The sequence below is a fragment of the Bos mutus genome, chromosome 27 (assembly GCF_027580195.1).
Source record: "Bos mutus isolate GX-2022 chromosome 27, NWIPB_WYAK_1.1, whole genome shotgun sequence".
In the NCBI taxonomy this organism is placed as follows: Eukaryota; Metazoa; Chordata; class Mammalia; order Artiodactyla; family Bovidae; genus Bos; species Bos mutus.
In genome coordinates this window covers 27,041,906-27,066,450 of record NC_091643.1, presented here as the reverse complement: position 1 = coordinate 27,066,450, position 24,545 = coordinate 27,041,906, and the positions used below count along the sequence as shown (strand labels likewise).

The window sequence follows — 24,545 nt, the reverse complement described above, 5'->3', positions numbered from 1 at the left end:
CCTGGTGGGCTGCCGTCTATGGGGTCGCACAGAGTCGGACACGACTGAAGCGACTTAGCAGCAGCAGCAGCAGAGTGACTAAGCACATAACATTTATGGACACTATAAACATTCTATGAAAACGTGCAGATTTTTGTGGACATATCTTTTCATTCCACAGGAGTGAAATGACTGTGCAATAAGACAGATGTATGTTTACATTTATAACATTGCTGAATAGTTTTCCGAAGTCTATCATTTCACACTCCCACTAGCAAGAAAGGAGAATTTTAGTGCTATACCTATTTTTTTTTTTTGCTAAGATTTGACGTTGTGCATCTTCTGATTTTTACCTATTCTGTTTGTCATATTGTCTATTAGTACTACTCTAAAGAGTAGTTTAGAAGATCGGGGTTTGCATAGTTTAGCACTGCATGGAAATCTAGTTCACTATATTAAAACCCAACATTCACAGTTTAACACACTCATAACTACTAATGAGAGAGAGGCGGTAGCAGAAAAAATGAAATTAGCTCTTACATCCCAAATTAAAAATATTTTAATATCTCCAGAATACATGGATACAAACTGAAACAGTATCTACTCTTTCTCTCTTCTCTCCGGCATTACTTGTGTAGAAAGTTCTTTAGGCCAATACATAATATTTTTAAGAAAGTATTGCAGAATTTTATACACAGACAGATGAATCTAATCTATAGCTCACATCTGAGATCCTGAAAGTTCTATATTTTCTGATATTGAATTTACTGATCTTCTTTTCTTCCCCAAGCTCAAGCTAAATAACTGTACTGAGTAAAAAAATAAAGTTAGGTGAGCTCTTTGTGCCTTTCTACAAGTAGATTTAATTTCACATAATTCATAAGTACTGTTTCTATATAATTATGTACAATTTCATATCCATAATGCTCATGTTATATAGTGATTTTCATGAGTGAAAGGCACTGGGATGCCAGTTACTAGAGCTCCTTCCAATCGTTTATTTCCTATTCAGCCTTCAAATGAATTAATACTCTTGCTTTCTTATTTAAATTTCCCACATATAAATTTGGGGAGAATTAAGGCAGAAGTAAAAGTTTTCACTGGAATACTCCTAGCTAGGGTTCTTTTCCTCTGAAACCTTCCCATGTTGCTGTTTTTTTTTTTAACCCCATACTGCCATCAAAGGCATTCTTGATTTAATTTTTTCCTATATTACCACATACCTCAGCAATATATTTTTCAGTGTTTCTGTCTCTTTTTTTTGACCCTACATTTTTTTGACACACACAAAGCATTCCTATTGACACCATCTTTCATTACACCAAATGTCTCTGAACTCCCCACCCATTAAATATGAATACCTTCTTTTGAAAAAATGCATGTTTATCACACGCAACCTCTTCTAACATTTCATTACTACTGCTTTAGTTCATTCTTATTTCTCACTTTAGCATATACAATTTCTAAGAATTTTAATTCTTATCATTTTCTCATCTCTTTTCATAAAAAATCTCCCGCATGTATTTTTCTTAATATTTCTTCAAAGTAGCCAATTTTTCCCAGTAAACTCAAAATTCCTTTGCTGTTGTTCAGTTGCTAGGTCCTGTCTGACTTTTTGTGACCGCATGGACTGCAGCATGCCAGGCCTTCCTGTCCTTCCCTGTCTCCCGGAGTTTGCTCAAACTCATATCCATTGAGTTGGTGAAGCTGAGTAAGGTAATAATGTAGGATGCTGGGAGTTAAACTACACTGAATAATAGGAAGTTATGTGTTAATAAGAAATTGGCATGAGAGAATACAGAAATGCAGAGGGAGCCTCTGACACGGCCAGCCCAACAGAGAGGGGGCATAAGGCAGATGGTGGGGAATGTTGAGCTTTAAGCAGGCTTTTTCACTCTCTTCTTTAACCCTCATCAAGAGGCTCTTTAGTTGGTATAAAATAAAATTCCTTAGTTGGATATAAAAAGAGCTGTCATCACTATCTTGCCCCAAATTCCCAGTTTCATTTTTTTCAGGTCTTTTCTGTGGGTAGATTCCCGCCATACCCAGTTATCCAGCAACCACCAAATAGAACCTACCCTTTTAGACCATATACCTTCCACGAGCTAGGCTTTCTGCCCACGGTGCCCTTCTCTCCCACCTCTACCATAAGCCTGTAAGCTTCAGGGGTCCTTCAAGGCCCCTTCCCCACCACCTGCCTCTCTGCTAGGGCTGACCATGTCAATCACTCCCTCTGCATCTCTGTATTATCTCATGGCAGTTTCTCATTAATACAGAACTCCTCATTATTCAGTGTAGTTTAACTCCCAGCATCCTACATTATTATCTTATTCAGCGGTTGGATTCCAAAGTAAAACCGAAAAAATGAGAGCATAAAGTGAAAATAATCAAAATGCAAAACTAACAATGGGGATCCATTAGAAAATTTTCCCACTGAAGACTGACACATGAACCCTAATTACTCAAAAGGGCAGATTTCCTCCAGTGCTGGGGGGAAAACTATGTGACTTATACTTAGGATTTAGTAATAAGTTATATAAACTTTTGTGTGTATGTGTGTGTATATACTTCATTTTGAGTCTTTAAAGAGGAGGAGGTGGTTTAATGTCCCTTTTTTAGGCAAAAGAAAACAGGTTTTTGGAGTCCAGCTAACTGACTTACTTTAAACTTCTCAGATACTCATTCAGTTACAGAGTCATAGGAATAGACTTTGAATCCAAGTGTTTCTATCTCAAATCATCTGTGACAACCTACTGTTGGGTTCACAACACTGACAAAATATGTAAAGAAATAAGGTAAAAAATGCTCAAAAATTATTTATTAAAAAAACCCACAAAACTCAAAAACATTCACTGTTGATATTTCCTTTAAAGGTCACAGGAAGTTTAAAAAGTTCCACTTTATTACCTTTGGATTATAAGAAAATAACCAGTGCCTTTATAGTAAAATAAATATTTATTTCTCCAGAGTTAGAAATCTGTCAAAATCTTCTCACAGAGTTCCATCAAGATCGTTCCAATTTGATTACACTAATAATAGGTATACATTCAAAAAATAGCAAAAGGAGGTAGACATTTCCCATTTTCAACCATGTTTTCAACTTACTATTCTAAAACAGTCACCAACTTTCTCCTCTATATCTCTATTTTCTGTTATAAATCTGATGCTAAGCCACAGGTTTCCCTTGAGAAAGTAAGACTATATTTCTTTTAGAAGCTGTGGTACATCAAAATATTGTTTGACCCTCAAACTAAGTATGAAATGTGAATTTCAAAGTTTGAATCTTTCAAGTTAAAAGAATCACTGTGATCTAGTCAATGGTACCTTTCAGAGAAAGCTAAATAATTCTCAGAAGTTTCTCAAGAAGACACAATCAGGATAACTTTAAATAGCTACCAGTAGGAATAAGAGCAGCATTTAATAATCACGTAGAAGACACAGATACAGGATAAAGGCGAGATGCAATTGAATCTAATCAGCACCCAGGTGTGACTGAAGTGCCGAGAGATTATCAACTAAGGCAAGAGCAGTGTGATTGCAATACCAAGCAGTGATGCTGGGGAACACAGTCAGGTGGTACCTAGACTGAAGAAAAGAAGATAATTGACACTCTCCGTACCAGAACAAAGCTCAGAGAAAGCATGCCACAGGGCTTCAGGAATACTGACAAAAAAGAAGCTTCATCACAGGCAAAAGAAGAAATCAATATGAAAAAGAAAAAGAAGCTGAGAAATGGAGAATCCACTTTCAAGGTCAAAAGCTAACAATAAAGAAATCTTCAAGTATGTAATTTGAAAAATGTCTATTCTGTTGTTCTTTTATAAAATGCACAAGTGAAGAAAACTCCTCTTACAAACTAGCACAAAGGAATATTAAATGTGCTTGTACTGGAAATATGTTAAAAAACATTTTAACTGATAAGTAGATCATAGCTAAGGATTTAAAATTCCTGTTATACTATAATCAGAATGTGTTTTGTTTAAGGGACTGTTAGTCATGTTGCAGCAAATATTCCCTTCTCACTGTTCGTCTTCAGGCACATGCACCTGATCAGCATTTGTGGGAAGCATTATTTTCGTAAGATGATTTCCTCCAAGTTCAGGTATGAATTTAAGGAATCCAAAGTAGAGCAGGTACCAACATAACCAAAGTCTCTACTTTATCTTGGTATAGTTGATTTTTTTTCTCTGCTTTGTGATTCAGCTGCTTTGAACAAATCACATTCAGTTCAGTTGCTCAGTCGTGTCTGACTCATTGCGACCCCATGAACCACAGCACACCAGGCCTACCCTGTCCATTAACAACTCCCGGAGTCCACCCAAACCCAGGTCCATTGAGTTGATGATGCCATCCAACCATCTTATCCTCTGTCGTCCCCTTCTCCTCCTGCCCTCAATCTTTCCCAGCATCAGGGTCTTTTCCAATGAGCCAGGTCTTCACATCAGGTAGTCAAAGTATTGGAGTTTCAGCTTCAACATCAGTCCTTCCAATGAACACCCAGGACTGATCTCCTTTAGGATGGACTGGTTGGATCTCCTTGCAGTCCAAGGGACTCAAGAGTCTTCTCCAACACCACAGTTCAAAAGCATCAAATCTTCTGCACTTAGCTTTCTTTTTAGTCCAACTCTCACATCCATACATGACTACTGGAAAAACTATAGCCTTGACTAGATGGACCTTTGTTGGCAAAGTAATGTCTCTGCTTTTTAATATGCTGTCTAGGTTGGTCTTTTCCAGTGGTACAGAATGAAGCAGGGCAAAGGCTAATAGAGTTTTGCCAAGAGAACGCACCGGTCATAGCAAACGCCCTCTTCCAACAACACAAGAGAAGACTCTACACATGGACATCACCAGATGGTCAACACTGAAATCAGACTGATTATATTCTTTGCAGCCAAAGATGGAGAAGCTCTATACAGTCAGCAAAAACAAGATGGGGAGCTGACTGTGGCTCAGACCATGAACTCCTCATTGCCAAATTCAGACTTAAATTGAAGAAAGTGGAGAAAACCACTAGACCATTCAGGTATGACCTAAATCAAATCCCTTATGACTATGCAGTGGAAGTGAGAAATAGATTTAAGGGACTAGATCTGATAGACAGAGTGCCTGATGAAGTATGGATGGAGGATCATGACATTGTACAGGAGACAGGAATCAAGACCATCCCCAAAAAAAGAAATGCAAAAAAGCAAAATGGCTGTCTGAGGAGGCCTTACAAATAGCTGTGTAAAGAGAAGTGGAAAGCAAAGTAGAAATGGAAAGATATACCCATTTGAATGCAGAGTTCCAAAGAATAGCAAGGAGAGATAAGAAAGCCTTCCTCAGCAATCAATGCAAAGAAATGGAGGAAAACAACAGGATGGGAAAGACTAGAGATCTCTTCAAGAAAATTAGAGATACCAAGGGAACATTTCATGCAAAGACGGGCTCGATAAAGGACAGAAATCACATTTAGGGGATACAAAGATAAGCATTCTTAACCCCCTGGGGAACTCCTTGCAGTATACATAGGTTATTCTCAGCCTCAGGATTGTTTCAAACCATCCTGCTATTCTACTGTCTCACGGTGGACTTTAAACCAGGACTGGCTTCATTTCAGCATCACAGTGCTGCACCTAATTGCACACCCTGTATCTTGCAGCAATTAGATTTCTGTGGGACTTTGGCAGCCCAGTCTCTGTACCAAATTGCTTAGCTCACTGACTGGCAGAATGCATTTGGACTTGACTTTAGTTTTGATTTATTTCTTTACCTTTGAAAACCTAATTTACATTGTACTTGTAATTATGTAATAGCACATTTCCCCGTCAACTAAGTGGGCCACCGACATGCGGAATACTCTTTTCAGAGAGATGGAGGATCCAACGGTGATCCACTCTCACAGTAAGCCAAGACTGTTGTCTGTGTACCCCAAATATCTCAAAATGGGTGATTGGATGACATAATACACAACTCTATAATCTTGAACCTTAGCAATTTGTGTGAAGAATACAAAGTTACATTTAGATCTAAGAGTGAGCACGACATAACTGGCAAAGCTAAGGATATGCATATCAATCCTAGACACAATACGCAGACCTGCCTCATCATCCCTGAACAAACTCCCTTCAAGAAACACGCACATACACACACCTACTCATAAACACACCGGCATGAATACTTTCCCCCAGTGCCACCATGGCTTCACTGTGAGCCTACCCAAATATTCATTTTTCTGTTTATTTGAGTGTTCCAAAGATTGTAATGAAATATATAGAACTGCAGGAGTTATCAAATAAACAAAGCAAAAACACCCTTAAATCTCCCTAAGGAGAACTACCAATAGGAAATGGGGCCTTAAGAGGGCATAAATGCTAAGCCAACAAATGATTATGGGTTACAAAGAATGCTCAAACTACGGCACAACTGCAGTCATCTCACACACTAGTAAAGTAATGCTCAAAATTCTCCAAGCCAGGCTTCAGCAATACGTGAACCGTGAACTTCCAGATGTTCAAGCTGGTTTTAGAAAAGGCAGAGGAACCAGAGATCAAATTGCCAACATCCGCTGGATCATCGAGAAAGCAAGAGAGTTCCAGAAAAACACCTACTTCTGCTTTATGGACTATGCCAAATCCTTTGACTGTGTGGATCACAAAAAACTGTGGAAAATTCTGAGAGATGGGAATACCAGACCACCTGACCTGCCTCTTGAGAAATCTGTATGCAGGTCAGGAAGCAACAGTTAGAACTGGACATGGAACAACAGACTGGTTCCAAATAGGAAAAGGAGTATGTCAAGGCTGTATATTGTCACCCTGCTTATTCAACTTCTATGCAGAGTACATCATGAGAAACGCTGGTCTGGAGGAAGCACAAGCTGGAATCAAGATTTCTGGGAGAAATATCAATAACCTCAGATATGCAGATGACACCACCCTTATGACAGTGAAGAAGAACTAAAGAGCCTCTTGATGAAAGTGAAAGAGGAGAGTGAAAAAGTTGGCTTAAAGCTCAACATTCAGAAAACTAAGATCATGGCATCTGGTCCCATCACTTCATGGCAAATAGATGAGGGAACAGTAGAAACAGTGGCTGACTTTATTTTTCTGGGCTCCAAAATCACTGCAGATGGTGACTTCAGCCATGAAATTAAAAGACGCTTACTCCCTGGAAGGAAAGTTATGACCAACCTAGACAGCATATTAAAAAGCAGAGACATTACTTTGCCAACAAAGGTCCACCTAGTCAAGGCTATGGTTTTTCCAGTGGTCATGTATGGATGTGAGAGTTGAACTATAAAGAAAACTAAGTGCAGAAGAATTGATGCTTTTGAACTGTGGTGTTGGAGAAGACTCTTGAGAGTCCCTTGGACTGCAAGGAGATCCAACCAGTCCATCCTAAAGGATATCAGTCCTGGGTGTTCATTGGAAGGACTGATGTTGAAGCTGAAACTCCAATACTTTGGCCACCTGATGCAAAGAGCTGACTTACTTGAAAAGACCCTGATGCTGGGAAAGATTGAGAGCAGGAGGAGAAGGGGACGACAGAGGATGAGATGGTAGGATGGCATCACCAACTCAATGGACATGGGTTTGGGTGGACCCAGGGATTTGCTGATGGACAGGGAGGCCTGGCATGCTGCAGTTCATGGGGTTGCAAAGAGTCGGAGATGACTGAACAAGTGAACTGAAGTGAACAAGAAACTTAAAGTGAGAAAATACTTGACATGTTAGTTATGGTTTGAAAGCTAAGATACAAAAATTCAGGGAATGCTACTATTTTCTCAGAATAACTCTTCAATCTTAAAAAATTTTACCTACATTATGGGCTTATATGTAAAATGTCTTAGCAGATGCTGAAGTAATCAGATACATGCCACCAAATAGTATATGATATAGAAACTAAGAGAACCATAGGATATTAAAAATTAGAGTACAATAAAAGTGGAACTTCTGGTAGCTGAGGTGTATGAAAGTGGGGTAGAGGAGAGGTGAGCCCAGAAGTTTAGCAAAAGAAATAGACTTTGGATAGCAATGGACCCACACCAGAGTCAGACACTTGGCAGTCCTTTCTCAGCCAACAGACAAACTGCCCATGACAAGATCCCTCGTCAACTGCAGAGATGAAGTTGATGGTTTATCAAGACAGGAAGGGACTGGCTGTGGGGGAACTGGGTGTTGCACAGTACAACATGTGAAATGCCAGACTGGATGAACAGAAGCTGGAATCAGATTTCCGGGAGAAAGGTCAACAACCTCAGAGGTGCAGATGATATCACCCTAATGACAGAAAGCAAAGAGAAATTAAAGAACCCCTTGATAAAGATGAAAGAGGTGTGTAAAAAGTTGGCTTAAAACTCAAAAAATGGGCCAAAGAACTAAATAGACATTTCTCCAAAGAAGACATACAGATGGCTAACAAACACATGAAAAGATGCCCAACATCACTCATTATCAGAGAAATGCAAATCAAAACCACTATGAGGTACCATTTCACGCCAGTCAGAATGGCTGTGATCCAAAAGTCTACAAGCAATAAATGCTGGAGAGGATGTGGAGAAAAGGGAACCCTCTTACACTGTTGGTGGGAATGCAAACTAGTACAGCCACTATGGAGAACAGTGTGGAGATTCCTTAAAAAACTGGAAATAGAACTGCCTTATGACCCTGCAATCCCACTGCTGGGCATACACACTGAGGAAACCAGAAGGGAAAGAGACACGTGTACCCCAATGTTCATCGCAGCACTGTTTATAATAGCCAGGACATGGAAGCAACCTAGATGCCCATCAGCAGATGAGTGGATAAGAAAGCTGTGGTACATATACACAATGGAGTATTACTCAGCCATTAAAAAGAATGCATTTGAATCAGTTCTAATGAGGTAGATGAAACTGGAGCCGATTATACAGGGTGAAGTAAGCCAGAAAGAAAAACACCAATACAGTATACTAACGCATATATATGGAATTTAGAAAGATGATAACAATAACCCTGTATACGAGACAGCAAAAGAGACAGTGATGTATAGAACAGTCTTTTGGACTCTGTGGGAGAGGGAGAGGGTGGGATGATTTGGGAGAATGACATTGAAATATGTATAATATCATATATGAAACGTGTTGCCAGTCCAGCTTCGATGCACGATACTGGATGCTTGGGGCTGGTGCACTGGGATGACCCAGAGGGAGGGTATGCGGAGGGGGAGGAGGGAGGAGGGTTCAGGATGGGGAACACATGTATGCCTGTGGTGGATTCATTTCGATATATGGCAGAACCAATACAATATTGTAAAGTTTAAAAATAAAATTAAAAAAAAAACTCAACATTCAAAAACGAAGATCATGGCATTTGGTCCCATCAATTCATGGCAAATAGATGGGGAAAAAATGGAAACAGTGACAGACTTTATTTTCTTGGTCTCCAAATTCACTGTGGACAGTGACTGCAGCCATGAAATTAAAAGACCCTCGCTCCTTGGAAGAAAATCAATGACAAACCTAGACAGCGTATTAAAAAGCAGAGACATCACTTTGCTGACAAAGGTCCATATAGTCAAACTATGTTTTTTTCCACTAGTCATGTATACATGTGAGAGTTGGATCATAAAGAAGGTTGTGTGTGTATATACTCACTCGTGTTCGACTCTTTGCGACCCAATGGACTGTAGCCTGCCAGGCTCCTCTGTCCATGGAATGCTCTAGGCAAGAATACTGGAGAGCGTTGCCATTTCCTACTCCAAGGGATCTTCCAGATCCAGGGATTGAACCACATCTCGTGTGTTTCCTGCATTGGCAGGTGGATTCTTTACCACTAGTACCACCTGGGAAGCCCAAAGAAGGCTGTGGGCAGAAGAATTGATGCTTTTTAACTGTGGTCCTGAAGACTCTTGAGAGTCCCTTGGACTGCAAGGAGATCCAACCAGTCCATCCAAAAGGAAGTCAACTTTGAATATTCATTGGAAGGACTGATGCTGAAGCTGAAGCTCCAATACTTTGGCCACCTGATGAGAAAAGCTGACTCATTAGAAAAGATCCTGATGCTGGAAAAGACTGAAGGCAGGAGAAGAAGGGGGAGACAGAAGATAAAATGGTTGGATGGCATCTTTGCTCAATGAACATGTGTTTGGGCAAACTCCAGGAGATGGTGAAGGACAAGGAAGCTTGGCATGCTGAAGTCCATGAGGTTGCAAAGAATTCGACCTGACTTAGAGACTGAACAAGATAAGAAAAAAATAGTTGAGTCTACAGTCACTCTGGAGACTTCTAAATTGACATAGGAAAATGATTCCGGTTCTAATCACACAGTTGGCAAAAATCAACCCAGAATTATGAGTATGATTTTGTGAGGTCACAGGAATGGTGGGACAGGAATTCCTAGAGCCCCGGAGAGTTCCAGATACTGAAGCTAATGACCTGCATATGAAGTGGAATGCAAGATTTGGTTCCCTTCTCCCTCATCCCATCTTCTCCTCCAGTTTAGGGAGCAGAAGTATCCACAAAGTTGGATACGGTATGCACCAGTGTGTATGTGTGTGTGTTCAGGGAGATGGTACTCTGTGGATGAACAGCAATCTCTGAATAGCCCTGTGGGTAGTCACTTGGTTTGTGAATATGTAATGCTGCTAAGTCCATTTAGAGTATTAGGGTCACTAGAAACAAAAGGTAATGACTAGCCAGTGCAACAGGTCACATTCCAGCCAAATTGCTTCAGGAAAATTCTACCTTTGAATTCTGGAGACAAGATTTGAAAGGGATGAATGTTCTCTGTTCTTTGTGTTGCTAGCTTTCTTTGTTTAGAATATAGCAGTACAGATACACAGCTAAAAAGGACTTTTATCTGGAAAAAAAAAAAGATGGTTTCTCATAGTAGTGAACCTCCTAATTTTTAGAGGAATAGGGAATGAATGCAGGACAATTGATTTTTTTTTTAATTTAAAATAACTGATTTTAAATTCATTGCCAAATTACTCCACCCAAAAGGAGGACAGCTGAAATTTAAGTAATTACTTTAACAGAGATTTGTGGGGCTTTCCTTGTGGCTCACGTGGTAAAGAATAGCAAATGCCAAAAAGAAACGAGTGGTATATTTTTAGAGACATTAACCTGTCAGAGACGATGTAGTAGAAACATATATTTTGGCTTTGATTGCTTCAGACACAGGCATCCCTTTGTGACCTTTAACAGTTCACATTGATTTCCACTCCTCCTGATAAACATGTGTAAAACATTTGTAGACCACTCCTTGAGATCATTAAAAGACAGATAGACCAAATAAATAAATAAAGTGAAACTGTTAGTCACTCAGGAGTGTCCAACTCTCTGTGACCCCATGGACTGTAGCCCGCCAGGTTCCTCTGTCCAGGGGATTTTCCAGGCAAGGATACTGGAGTGGGTTGCCATTTCCTCCTCTAGTGGATCTTCCCCACCCAGGGATCAAACTCTAGTCTCCTATATTGCGGTGGATTCTTTACCACTGAGCCACCAGGGAAGCCCTATTGGACACCAAATCATCATACTCTCTCCAAGAATTAGTTGCCAACAGCCTTTTAGCGATAAGCTGTGTTACCTTAAGTATTCACATGAAAGTTATCAAGAGGTTTATTTCTCATTTGACTTATTCTTTAGCAAAGCTGTGTAGATACACAAGAGTAATACGCATTAGAAAATGCACATATGCTTTAACTGAAATGAAAATGGCTGCTTAAAAAAGGATCCAAAATGTAATGGCTTCAAATGATTATTCTTCAAAAATACAGCATTTACAATAAATCAAGAAAGAGCTCATTCACTGCTGCAAACCAGCCTTTAAAAAAAGCACTAAGTAAAAAAAAAAAAAAAGCACTAAGTGAAATATTCAAGCTAAAATAAAAAGACAGCAGACAGTAAGCTGAATCCATACGAACAATCTAACTTTCTACCTTCCTTGAGAGTTCAAGAAAGAAGAGTAAACTAAATATCAAGTAAGGATAGAGAAATAGTAAAGATTTGAAAGAAAAACAAAAAATTAACAGAAAAATCAATGAACCAAAAGTTGGTTGTTTTAAAAATAAATAAATAAAATTGATAAAATTTTGGTAGACTGACATTTAAAAAAAGAGATGATCTAAAGAATGAAAGAATGGGCATCATTTCTGATATAACAGAAATTAAAATTATTACAAGAGAATAATATGGAAAACTTTATATTTCCATATAATATATTATATTCCATATAATATATTATATTTCCATATAATAATATGGAAAACTTTATATTAACAAATTAGACAGCATAGATAAAATGAAAGATTTTCCTCAAAACTACCAGTTTCTCTGATCAACTGAAGAAGAAATAGAAAATCTGAATAAAACAATAAAATGTAAAGTAATTAGGTTAATAAATAAAAATTTTCCCTCAAAGCAAACTCACATGACCCTGTTAGTTTCATGGATGTATTCATTCAAACATTTAACAAAGAAATACTTACCCTTCCCAAATTTCCCATAAAAGTAGAAATGGAGGGAACAATTATCAGCTGATCCTATGAGTTCAGTATTTAATAAAGAAGCCAATTACATCAAAATGAAAGAAAACATCTGACAAAAAACTCCCCAGCATGATAAAGGGCAAACATGAGAAACCTACAGTTAACATCACACTTTATATTTTTTAAAAAATGGATGCTTTCTCTAAAAAATTGGAGATAATGCAAGGATAGTGACTCCTACTGAATCTTGTACTGAAAGTTCAACATGTAATGAAGCAACAGGAGGAAATAAAGGCATCAATATTATGAAGAAAGACATAAAATTGTCTTTATTTGTATCCTTTAGGTTTAAAAAATTCTGAGAAATGCACAGGAACACTTCTAGGAAGTAACCAACAAGTTCAGCACATTAAAAGATATAAGATCCATATACCAATGTCGACAAGTATTTAAATATTATCAACGAATAATCCAAAAATAAAACTAAGAAATAAATTCATTCCTAATGGCATCAAAAAATAAAATACTTTGGGATGATTTTTTTAAAGTAGTGTAAGACTTACATACTGAAAACTACAAATCACTGCAGGAAGAAATTAAACAACATCTTAAAAAATCGAGACAGACCATTTATGGAGAGAAAGATTCAATATTGTTAACATGGATTTCTTCCCAAACTGATCTAAGGTTCGACACAATCCCTTATTAAAGTCTCTTTGGGAGCTTTAAGCTTGTCATTGGATTGAGCTATCATTGCTTCTTTGTTGTTAGGCTGGTTGGTTGATTTTTGTAGAAATTGACAAATTTTTTGCAGTTTCTAAAGTTTATACAGAAATTCAATCAGGACATAAGTTATTGGCTTAGGTGTAGAACTATAGATAATTGGGAAATAAGTTCAACATCTAGAAATATAGCTTTAAATCTATAGCTAATTTGTTACAATAGAGCCAAATTGTAACTTTTTCCCATTGAGTTTCAATGGGGAAAAGATAATCGTTTTAACAAATAATGCTGAGACAACTGGGCATCCGCATGAAAAATATGAATTTATATAACTTGATTCAAATTAACTAACAATGAATCATAGATCTAAATGTAAGTACTAAAACTATAAGATTTAGAAGAACATATAGGTATAAAGCTTTACATCTTTGGTGAGGGTAAGACTTCTTATGCTGCTGCTACTAAGTCGCTTCAGTCGTGTCCGACTCTGTGCGACCCCATAGACGGCAGCCCACCAGGCTCCCCCGTCCCTGGGATTCTCCAGGCAAGAACACTGGAGTGGGTTGCCATTTCCTTCTCCAATGCAAGACTTCTTATATATAACACCAAAACCATGACTGACAAGAGAAAAAATACCTAGCAAATACATGAAAAGATGCTCAATATAATTATTTTTAAGGAAAAAGAAAATTAAAGCCAAATGACATACTTTTTTTACATGCACTAGTTGGCTATAATAAAAATGATATACAATAGCAAATGTTAGTGAGAATATGAAGACATAGGAATCGTCATACATTATTACAATAGGCAGTGAAATGGTGCGGCCTTTCTGAAAACAGGCTGACAGTTCCATAAGATAATTAAACATACATTTACCATATGACCCAGCAATTCCATTCTTAGTAATCAACCCAAGAGAAATGAAAGCATGCTCACACAGTTCAGTTCAGTCGCTCAGTCGTGTCTGACTCTTTGTGACCCCATGAACCGCAGCACACCAGGCCTCCCTGTCCATCACCCACACAAAGACATGCATTTAAATGTTCATACTAGTATTATTTTTTATAGTCAAAACTTGGGAACAATCCACATGTCCACTGACTAATGAACAGAGAAGCAGAACATGTGCAGTCACACAATTAAGTACTATTTGGCAATTAAAAAGAATTCACGCATGCTACCATATAGAGGACTCTAAAAACATTACACTATATGAGTCAGATGCAAAAGACAATATGCAATTCCATTTAACTGGAGTTTACGTGGGTTTGTAGGTGGGGTAGGTTACCGTACCCTAGTTACATGATCAAGAAGAATCTTTTTGGAGTAGTGGAAATTTTCTAACATAGGACTATATTAATGGTTGCACAACTGTTTAAATTTACTAAAAATCATTGAATTGTACACTTAAAATAGTGAATTTTATACTATGTATTGTATATGTCAATAAAGTACTTTCAAAATTCCTTTAAATAATTTTATTACAGTAAGTTAACTTAAGTACACTTTTAAGTATTTAAAATAAAGAATTATACTATATGGTATTCACTGAGAAGTCAACACTAAGAGAAAATGTTAAGGAAAGCACGGAACTTATGTGAGATATATGACTTATTTTAATTGTCTGCAGTATGGAAATTACATTGAAACATCCCACAGAAAAACTATTTGACTAATTATAATGTTGTTACTAAAATGGAAAACCATTTCCCCCTCTTTATTAGAAGAATAATTGTTTCATAATATTTTTCTTAAAATAGCTATTGCAAATATTTAAATCTATTGTGTGGCTTTGAGGTTATTTCCCTTGGGTCTTTAATTTCTTCTGAGTGTTTAATTGCTAATATAATAATTGTAAATATAGGATGATACTTTATATAGCAGATAATTAAAGTATATAAAATGTGAACTAAGTTTTACACAGAATTACCATAAGCACTATATGTCTTTTATATTAGGTAAATTTGCATTTACAAAACACTCTTAATGTTTCACCTATTTAGTCAACAATATACATATTTTCAGCACTTACTTTGTATCAGGCAAAAATCTGTAGGGTCTGTAAAATATTAGGAGTAAAGTAAACAAAAAATTCATGAGTTCATGAGTTTATGTACTAGTATGATATAGTTATTCCATCTTTCATCTTCCTTTCCAACATTCCCAGTTAGAATTTTAGTTGTGTTTGAAATGACATTATTGAAATGCTAAATTTTTTGCAATATTATTTTGATCTGAAACCAGTATAAAATAGGGTTATAAGATATGTTCTAGGATATTCAGATTTATTTTCAGAAGTCAATATAAATCAATCAGATATGTATTTTATACATTCAGATACATCAGAATAATGAATAAATGTGTTATTCAGTTCAGTTCAGTTGCTTAGTCGTGTCCGACTCGTGAACCCATGAATCTCAGCATGCCAGGCCTCCCTGTCCATCAGCAACTCCCTGAATCCACCCAAACCCATGTCCATTGAGTCAGTGATGCCATCCAACCATCTCATCTTCTGTCCTCCCCTTCTCCTCCTGCCCTCAATCTTTCCCAGCATCAGGGTCTTTTCCAATGAGCCAGGTCTTCGCATCAGGTGGCCAAAGTATTGCAGTTTCAGCTTCAACATGAGTCCTTCCAATGAACACCCAGGACTGATCTCCTTTAGGATGGACTGGTTGGATCTCTTTGCAGTCCAAGGGACTCTCAAGAGCCTTCTCCAACACCACAGTTCAAAAGCATCAATTCTTCTGTGCTCAGCTTTCTTTATTATCCAACTCTCACATACATACATGACTACTGGAAAAACCATAGCCTTGACTAGACGGACATTTGTTGTAGGTATATATAATTGTAATAATGCTAATCACAGAAACTCTGACATGATAAATTGGAAAAATAGTAAAACAAAAGGAATATATTTGAATAGGAAGAGTTCTTGCTATATGATATTGCTGACGTGTTTGAAATGTTTTGACATATGTTAACATGACCTAAACATGCAAATATTTTAAAGGAAAATGCTTTCAAAATATATTGACTAGAAAATACTTTGTGACAGTAATGAAATAATTCTTAATAAATGGCAATCCACTCCAGTACTTCTGCCTTGAAAATCCCATGGATGGAGGAGCCTGGTAGGCTACAGTCCACGGGGTCGCAAAGAGTCGGACATGACAGCGACTTCACTTTCACTTTCAAGCTTGGTTTTACAGATTTCACTTAATCTTAACCCATGGAAAGTTCTTCTATTCTCTTCATTTTCTGAAATAATTATTGAAAGTAATCAAGGATGCTAAGGATAATTAAACTACAAAGTGAATTTTGATTCACTGGTCTGCTTAATTGATTTTGATAGTTTATCAAAACTTACTGGGTATTTGGAAGAGTAGTAATATTCTTAGATAAAATATGCTGAATATTTAGTTTGTGTTACATATCCTACATTAAGTCTCCTAACCAGGTTACCCAGTACCTCTTCACAAGACCCCACACTTCAATATCTATATTGTAAAGATGCAAAGAAAAACTGGGGCTTGGAAAGATTAAGAAGGTTGGCTTAGGCCAAATGTTTAGGGAGGGTAGACTTAGAATTTTAAAATATCCCTGTATCTAGAATTATCTAAATCTAGAACTCTGTATGTGCTCAGTCACTCAATCGTGTCCAACTCTTTGTGATTCCATGGACTGTAGCCCACCAGGCTCCTCTGTCCAGAATTCTCCAGGCAAGAATACTGGAGTGGGTTGCTGTGCCCCTCTCCAGGGGATCTTCCCAACCCAGGGATTGAACCCTCATCTCTTGGGGAATTCTTACCGGTGAACCACCTGGATAGCCCAGTCAACAGTGAACTAGGAGGTAATTCATATCAATAACTCCTAAGTACTAATCTACTAAGCAGTTTCCATGAGAGGAAAGAAAGAGTGGAAAAAAAGACATTTCTGTTAAAAATAAGATAAAAATGTTCTTTGAGATTCCTTGATAACAGATGCACTCAGGCCTTTGCTTCATTATCTGACTGTATTATTAATAAATACTACTTTTATATCTAGAACTAGAGTCCTACATCTCTATTTATATTTGCCATTATTAAAGTCCATTAAAAAGTGTCACAGAATAGTAAGTTCAGACAAGGTTACTCTGAAAATATTAAAAATAAGACTAAGTAAAACCACTTCAGAATTGTTTGTCTATTCTTTTAAGAACAGACAAAAACAAAGTCACTGTAGTACCCACAAAACATTAAGCCTCTTCCTCTATCAGCTCAAACAAGTGCATGCTCAGTTCAGTTCAGTCGCTCAGTCCTGTCCGACTCTTTGCGACCCCATGAATCACAGCACGCCAGGCCTCCCTGTCCATCACACGCTACTAAACCAAATATATGTTTAGCCTCACTGTAGTCATTCCTCCTTATGGGTAAGATTTATTTAGATGATCAATCATAGAAATGACCCTGATTTCTGAAAGTCCTTAATTAGGGCAAACATCCCCTGCTCCCTAGGTTCTTCTCCATACACCAAACTAGTGCTCAATTTCTATGAAAGATCCTAACACCTCTGACATCCTGCTGCTGCTGCTGCTGCTGCCAAGTTGCTTCAGTCGTGCCTAACTCTGTGTGACCCCAGAGATGGCAGCCCACCAGGCTCCCCCATCCCTGGGATTCTCCAGGCAAGAACACTGGAGTGGGTTGCCATTTCCTTCTCCAATGCATGAAAGGGAAAAGTGAAAGTGAAGTCGCTCAGTCGTGTCCAACTCCTAGCGACCCCATGGACTGCAGCCTACTAGGCTCCTCCGTCCATGGGATTTTCCAGGCAAGAGTACTGGAGTGGGGTGCCATTGCCTTCTCCGTCTGACACCCTATAGGTCTCCAAAGCTGGGGGCCCCTCTTGCTATAATGAGGAGTAAACCCAACTGTTTAACTGCACATATGTTCCTGGTGGTCATTTGGCTGGTAGATACTAGAAATGAATTAGATTTGGAGTGTGTTGATTATCATGAATGTATAGTGTGGATTCAAGTAGGAAATATTCAGTTCAGTCCAGTTCAGTCACTCAGCCGTGTCTGACTCTTTGGGACCCCATGAACCACAGCACACCAGTCCTCCCTGTCCTTCACCAAATCCCGCAGTCCACCCAAACCCATGTCCACTGAGTCAGTGACGACATCCAACCATCTCATCCTCCATCGTCCCCTTCTCCTCCTTCCCTCAATCTTTCCCAGCATCAGGGTCTTTTCAAATAAGTCAGCTCTTCGCATCAGGTGGCCAAAGTATTGGAGTTGCAGCTTCAATGTCAGTCCTTCCAATGAACACCCAGGACTGATCTCCTTTAGGATGGACTGGTTGGATCTCCTTGCAGACCAAAAGACTCTCAAGAGTCTTCTCCAACACCACAGTTCAAAAGCATCAATTCTTTGGCGCTCAGCTTTCTTTATAGTCCAACTCTCACATCCATACATGACTACTGGAAAAACCATAGCCTTGACTAGATGGACCTTTGTTGGCAAAGTAATGTCTCTGCTTTTTAATATGCTGTCTAGGTTGGTCATAACTTTTCTTCCAAGGTGTAAGCACCTTTTAATTTCATGGCTGCAATCACCATCTGCAGTGATTTTGGAGCCCAGAAAAATAAAGTCAGCCACTGTTTCCACATCTATTTGCCATGAAGTGATGGGACCAGATGCCATGATCTTAGTTTTCTGAATGTTGAGTTTTAAGCCAAATTTTTCACTCTCCTCTTTCACTTTCATCAAGAGGCTCTTTAGTTTTTCTTCACTTTCTGGTGTCATCTGCATATCTGAGGTTACTGATAGTTCTCCAAGCAATCTGGATTCCAGCTTGTGCTTCCTCCAGCCCAGCGTTTCTCATGATGTACTCTGCATATGAGTTAAATAAGCAGGGTGACAATATACAGCCTTGACATACTCATTTTCCTATTTGGAACCAGTCTGTTATTCCATGTCCAGTTCTAACTGTTGCTTCCTGACCTGCATACAGACTTATCAAGAGGCAGGTCAGGTGGTCTGGTATTCCCATCTCTTTCAGAATTTTCCACAGTTAAAGAGAATAATTTTTATTACTTTAACTCAAATTACACTTCCTTTCTTTTTGACTTCATCATATAAATTCTTCATAAAGGGCAAATCATCTTTATGCCCTGCTGATTATGGACAAAAATTGTTTGCTCAATTTTGATATTATTAATATATGTTCATTTCACAATTTAAACAGTGATGCGTTATGTTCAGGGATTTCAATTGTAACTGCATAAGTATTTTATTTGTTAATTTATTTTGCTGTTGTCCAGTTACTCAGTTGTGCCCAACTCTTTGCAACCCCATAGACTGCAGCGTGCCAGGCTTTACAATGACGCAAATTTATCTTTGAAACATAGTATAAAAGGAATCTTTGCTAGGTTGATTCTAGTCTTCACACTTTTCATCTTGAACATTATCATATTAAGACTTATTTTGAAACAACTGCTTATGGTATGTCTATATCAGCCTCTAGTGAAAAGTTACTGTGTGGATCAAATTGGATGTTTGAATATTACTCTAGAATATATCTTGGCACAATAAGTCTGCAATACATTATCTTCTTTTCTCCCCTTCCTCTTTCACTTTAAAGTAACTGATGACATTCTTTTTGGCTAGACTATTTCAGAGTAGTATTTATACAAAAACTATTATTTCTGGTCAAAAATAAACCACATAAAGCATTCTAAAGATAACCGACACTCTGATTTAAGTTGTATAAATTACTTTACATGTTTAAACATGATAGACTAGAATAGAAGCATGATCCAGAAGTACAAAAATGTGCATATATTCCAGAAATCCAGAAATGTCTTCAATGTCCATTTCCCTACATCTCCACCATATTTATACAATAGTAACACTGAATCTTGTCATAACTTCCTCTGTAACTTTATGGGGGCTTCCCTGGTGGCTCAGATGGTAAAGCGTCTGCCTGCAATGCAGGAGACCCAGGTTCAATTCCTGGGTCAGGAAGATCCCCTGGAGAAGGAAATGGCAATCCACTCCAGCACTCTTGCCTGGAAAATCCCATGGACGGAGGAGCCTGATAGGCTACAGTCCATGGGGTTGCAAAGAGTCGGACACAACTGTAACTTTATACCAACTCTCTTTTGGAGATATAATTATCTCTTGGATATTCAATCTCCCCCCCCAAAAAAATCTATGATCTAACCCCTCCTTTAGATTTCCAAAATTTTTATCTCATGACCTTTTCAAATTCTACCATGCACTTAATTTAGATTCCATAATCCATAATTATAATTACTTCTTTGTCTCTACCTTCAACTGTCTTAACCTTCTCTTCCTTACATATACTTCTCTGGAAAAAAACTCACCCTATCTACTCTGTTTATAATTCTATATAACCTGAATGAAATGAACACGACTTTGGGGGAAAAAAAAAAGACCATGCTGATTAGTCTCATATTTAAGTTCACAAACATACCCTCAAGTGAGTCCTCAATACTTCATGGTAATCACAGCACATTTCCATAGTCCACTGGTCATCCCTCTTTCTAAGACATTCAGTTCTGACTTTCTTTTGTCTTCAAACTTCTAAATATGTGCTCCCTCTTTGCATCCTTGGCTGATAATCTTTATTATTATTATTTCAGTTAGAAAAGAAAATTAATCAATAGCATTCACATTTTCCTATCATCAACTCTCCCACCTCCTTAGCAACTTTCTCTATCTCTCTTTAATCCTTTAACAATGAATGAACTCCCATGCTCAGGTGCTGGATCCCAACCCCAATATTCTTGCATAGATTTTTCATATCTTTCATCTCCATAGGGGCTTCCCAGGTGGCATTAGTGGTAAAGAACCAGCCTGCCAATGCAGGAGACGTAACAGAGTGGGTTCAATCCCTGGGTTGGGAAGATCACCTGGAGGAGGGCAGGGCAACCCACTCCAGTCTTCTTGTCTGGAGAATCCCATGGACAGAGGAGCCTGGTGGGCTACAGAACATAAGTGACTTAGCACACACATCTTCACAGAGAAGGTTTCCCAACTCTTTTTAGATGGACAAGTTGGGGAAATGAAAAGGAGATCTGGAGATTTTGTTATTGCTATAACTCTCTCAAGAAGGAATAATAACCTGTGATCTTCTAAGGTATTGTTTTTGGAAATAAAAAGAAATGGAGAGATTGTAAGATTAACATTAACTCAACATTTCTAGTTGAATATGGAGATTCCAAAAAAAAATGAGAGTGACTCATTTCTCTATCAGCTGATATTTATGGGAGCAGTAAATGAAAGGAGATAAGTAGGTTGTCAGATCCTAAGAAGCAGGTCCACTGGGTTTCCTGTGGCTGAGGAAAAATAAAAGAAAGTACATGAAGCTATTTACACTATAGGAATGTCAAAAATTTACTGACAGAAAAAGGTTAGAAACTATGCAGAAATCTGCTAAATGTAACCAGGGACATCGTAGTGGAAAACTTTATATACCACATGTCAGAGATAAAGTGAAAATGGGAAATTTGGTAGAAGTCAATAAAGATGATTATGGATATTTGAGAAGCAAATGGGATCAGAACCAGATAGAACTAGTTATAGGTCAGTAAAAGCCATCCAGAGTCACTGATGATGACCAGAAACAAGACATCATCTAGATGCAATGACCTTAAGGAGACCCCAAGATTATAGATAACATGGAAATCATGGAGAATGGGAGGGACCCAGACATGATGGAGCTCCTATTTGTTCAATGACCTGATTTATTCCAATATTATTCTTTATGTCTTTAGTTCCCTTGTCTCATTATGTGTGATGTTTCTCCTAGACATCCAAAGTAATTTTTTTATGAGACTTGATGGAACTGCATAACTTTAAAAGTGAAAATTTGTTTTATGCTGGTTGCCTGTGTGTTTTTCAAAATATTTTTGATAATTAGGAAACTACAACGATATCAATAACTGCTGCACTATATGGAATTGGAAAGAGCATAGAAGAAGAAACAGGCTTCATTACATGAGGAGAAGGAGGTGACAGAGGATGAGATGGTTGGATGGCATCACCGACTCAAAGAACATGAGTTCGAGCAAACTTTGGGAGATACTGAAGGACAGGGAAGCCTGGTGTGCTGCTGTTCATGGGGTCGCAAAGAGTCAGACATGACTGAGCTACTGAATAACAACTTTGTTCTTGAGAAATCTACAGGATTTCCCGTCAAAACAAAGGCAGTGAAACAGGACTGGGTGTGAGCCTGGAGGACATGCACACACCTGCTCTCTTTAGGAGAGAAAGATGGAGTGGAGTCTGCATCAGAATATTGTACAGTAGGTGACTTGTGTTTGGTCTCCTTGTGGAAACTCAGCAAACTTGTGAAAATAAACCAGTGTCTTTAGCATCCCCCACCTTCAAAACAGTGCCAAATCTCCGTGTGGTGGGGGAACCCTATTAACCACTGTCTGATTTCTGCAGAGTGTGATCTTCCTTTGCTAGCAGTATGCCTGGGGCCCCCTTGCTGCTTTGGTCAGATATCTCCACTTTTTAACAGACAGTGGTTAAGTATCACACAATTAAAGGAGATGTCCTTGACTTCAGGGCTTACAGAGGCAGTCATAGTAATGAAGAGAAAATTCAAGCACTGATATTTAAGTGGGAATTGAGAAAGTATTACAGCTAAAATTACTAAAAATGTTGAAACTGATGGAGACTGTGGTTTGTCATTAGATGAACAGGGATACTCTAAATAGAGACTACATTTAGTTCAAAAAATCAAATATATATACATATAAAGACAATTACACATTCTAGTCTTGAGGCCTGTCAATATTAGGCTTGCTACATTTTTTTATCTACTAGATTTATTGCATTTTTTCATATTTATTCTTAATATTACATTGTAATCCTCTGGACAGTATAGACTATGTATTACTAGATTTTATAGCCCAAGAAATGAATACAGTACTTGGAATATAACTGCTCAATAAATGGTTTTGAATGGAAAAAATCCAATCATGTATGGATAAAAATAATACATAACTGCTAACCACCTCACTGTGACAAGAGGAATGGAATAGTGGGAGAATCTATTTCTCAATTTATTTTCTACATCCAGATAGTCTGAAAGAATTCTTGCTTTGAAATAAGAAGTCATGTTCCATAAAGATAATGGATGAAAAGGCGTGATCACAGAGTAGTTAGAGAAACTATCTGAGGACATGAAGATGCTTGAAAGATCTAAAGGAACCAGGAAGTGCCAAGGCCTTCAATACTGTTCTTGCCACCTGCATGGAAACTTCACAAGCCTGAGTAATTACGGAGGAGAGGGGGCGGAGGGAACCTTTAGCATAAGAAAGAGTTCAAAGTCATTCAAAAGAATCTTCATGGAAAGAGTTGATAATTCTGCAGGAGTTAGTTACTCCATAAGACTGGAGAAATAAATTAGACCTGAGAAATTTAAGAGAGCCAATTAAGACAGTAGCAGACTTAGTAAGCAGCTATGCAATATACCGTCCCATTTACCACTTCTTGCTAAAAGCTGAAAGTAAGAAAAGAAGATTCAAAATGAATTAAGTAGTCTAAGGGAGGCTCTATCTACTTGTGAAAGAGAATGCAAAAATATTTAGCATCTCGTCACATTATTAACTTCTTATATTGTTTAGGTATTTTATTTACTGCTGGTCTTTCATTATTCTTAATTAGCAAATGTTTTCTAAAAATTTCTTAATTTCTTATTAATATTAGCATTATTGAGTTACCTGAACATTTCTCAGCTTTCTACAGTAATATGTGATTTCACTAGTTGTTCATTCCTTTCTTCCCTTAATGATTTATTACTGCCATTCAAAAATATGTATTCAGTGGTAAGCCTTTAAATTTAGTTAAATACAAACTTTTTTCCATACAGTTTATGCTTATGTCTGTGCTATTAAATGGAGAAGGAAATGGCAACCCACTCCAGTATCATCGCTGGGAAAACTCCATGGACAGAGGAGCCTGGTGGGCTACAGTCCATGGAATTGCAAAGAGTCAGACACGACTGAGCTCACACACACACACACACACACACTATTAAAAATAAACGACACCAAAAGCATCACCGACTCAAAGGACATGAGTTTGAGTAAGTTCTGGGAGTTGGTGATGGACAGGGAAGCCTGGCATGCTGCAGTCCATGGGGTCGCAAAGAGTCGGACATGACTGAGCGACTGAACTGAACTGAAAATCTTGGTCAAAGTTACCAGATATAGCATATACTAAGGGACATTCACAAATCACAAAGAATTAAATAAATTTAACCCAAGAGAAATTATTTTTAAAAGTTAAATTAGGAAGGATAGTCTTTATGAATGTTAAACCTTGATTTTGAAATTAGCAAAATACTGTGTCCTCTTATAGAGTTTCCACTGAA

At 37.9% G+C, this 24,545-nt stretch overlaps 1 non-coding gene across 1 annotated transcript; it reads left to right on the top strand.

Annotated features, from left to right (window-relative positions):
* Positions 1-20,086: 20,086 nt before the first annotated feature.
* Positions 20,087-20,159, top strand: TRNAC-GCA (transfer RNA cysteine (anticodon GCA)). The gene has a single exon. It is a non-coding gene; the product is annotated as a tRNA-Cys (tRNA).
* The last annotated feature ends 4,386 nt before the right edge of the window (positions 20,160-24,545 follow it).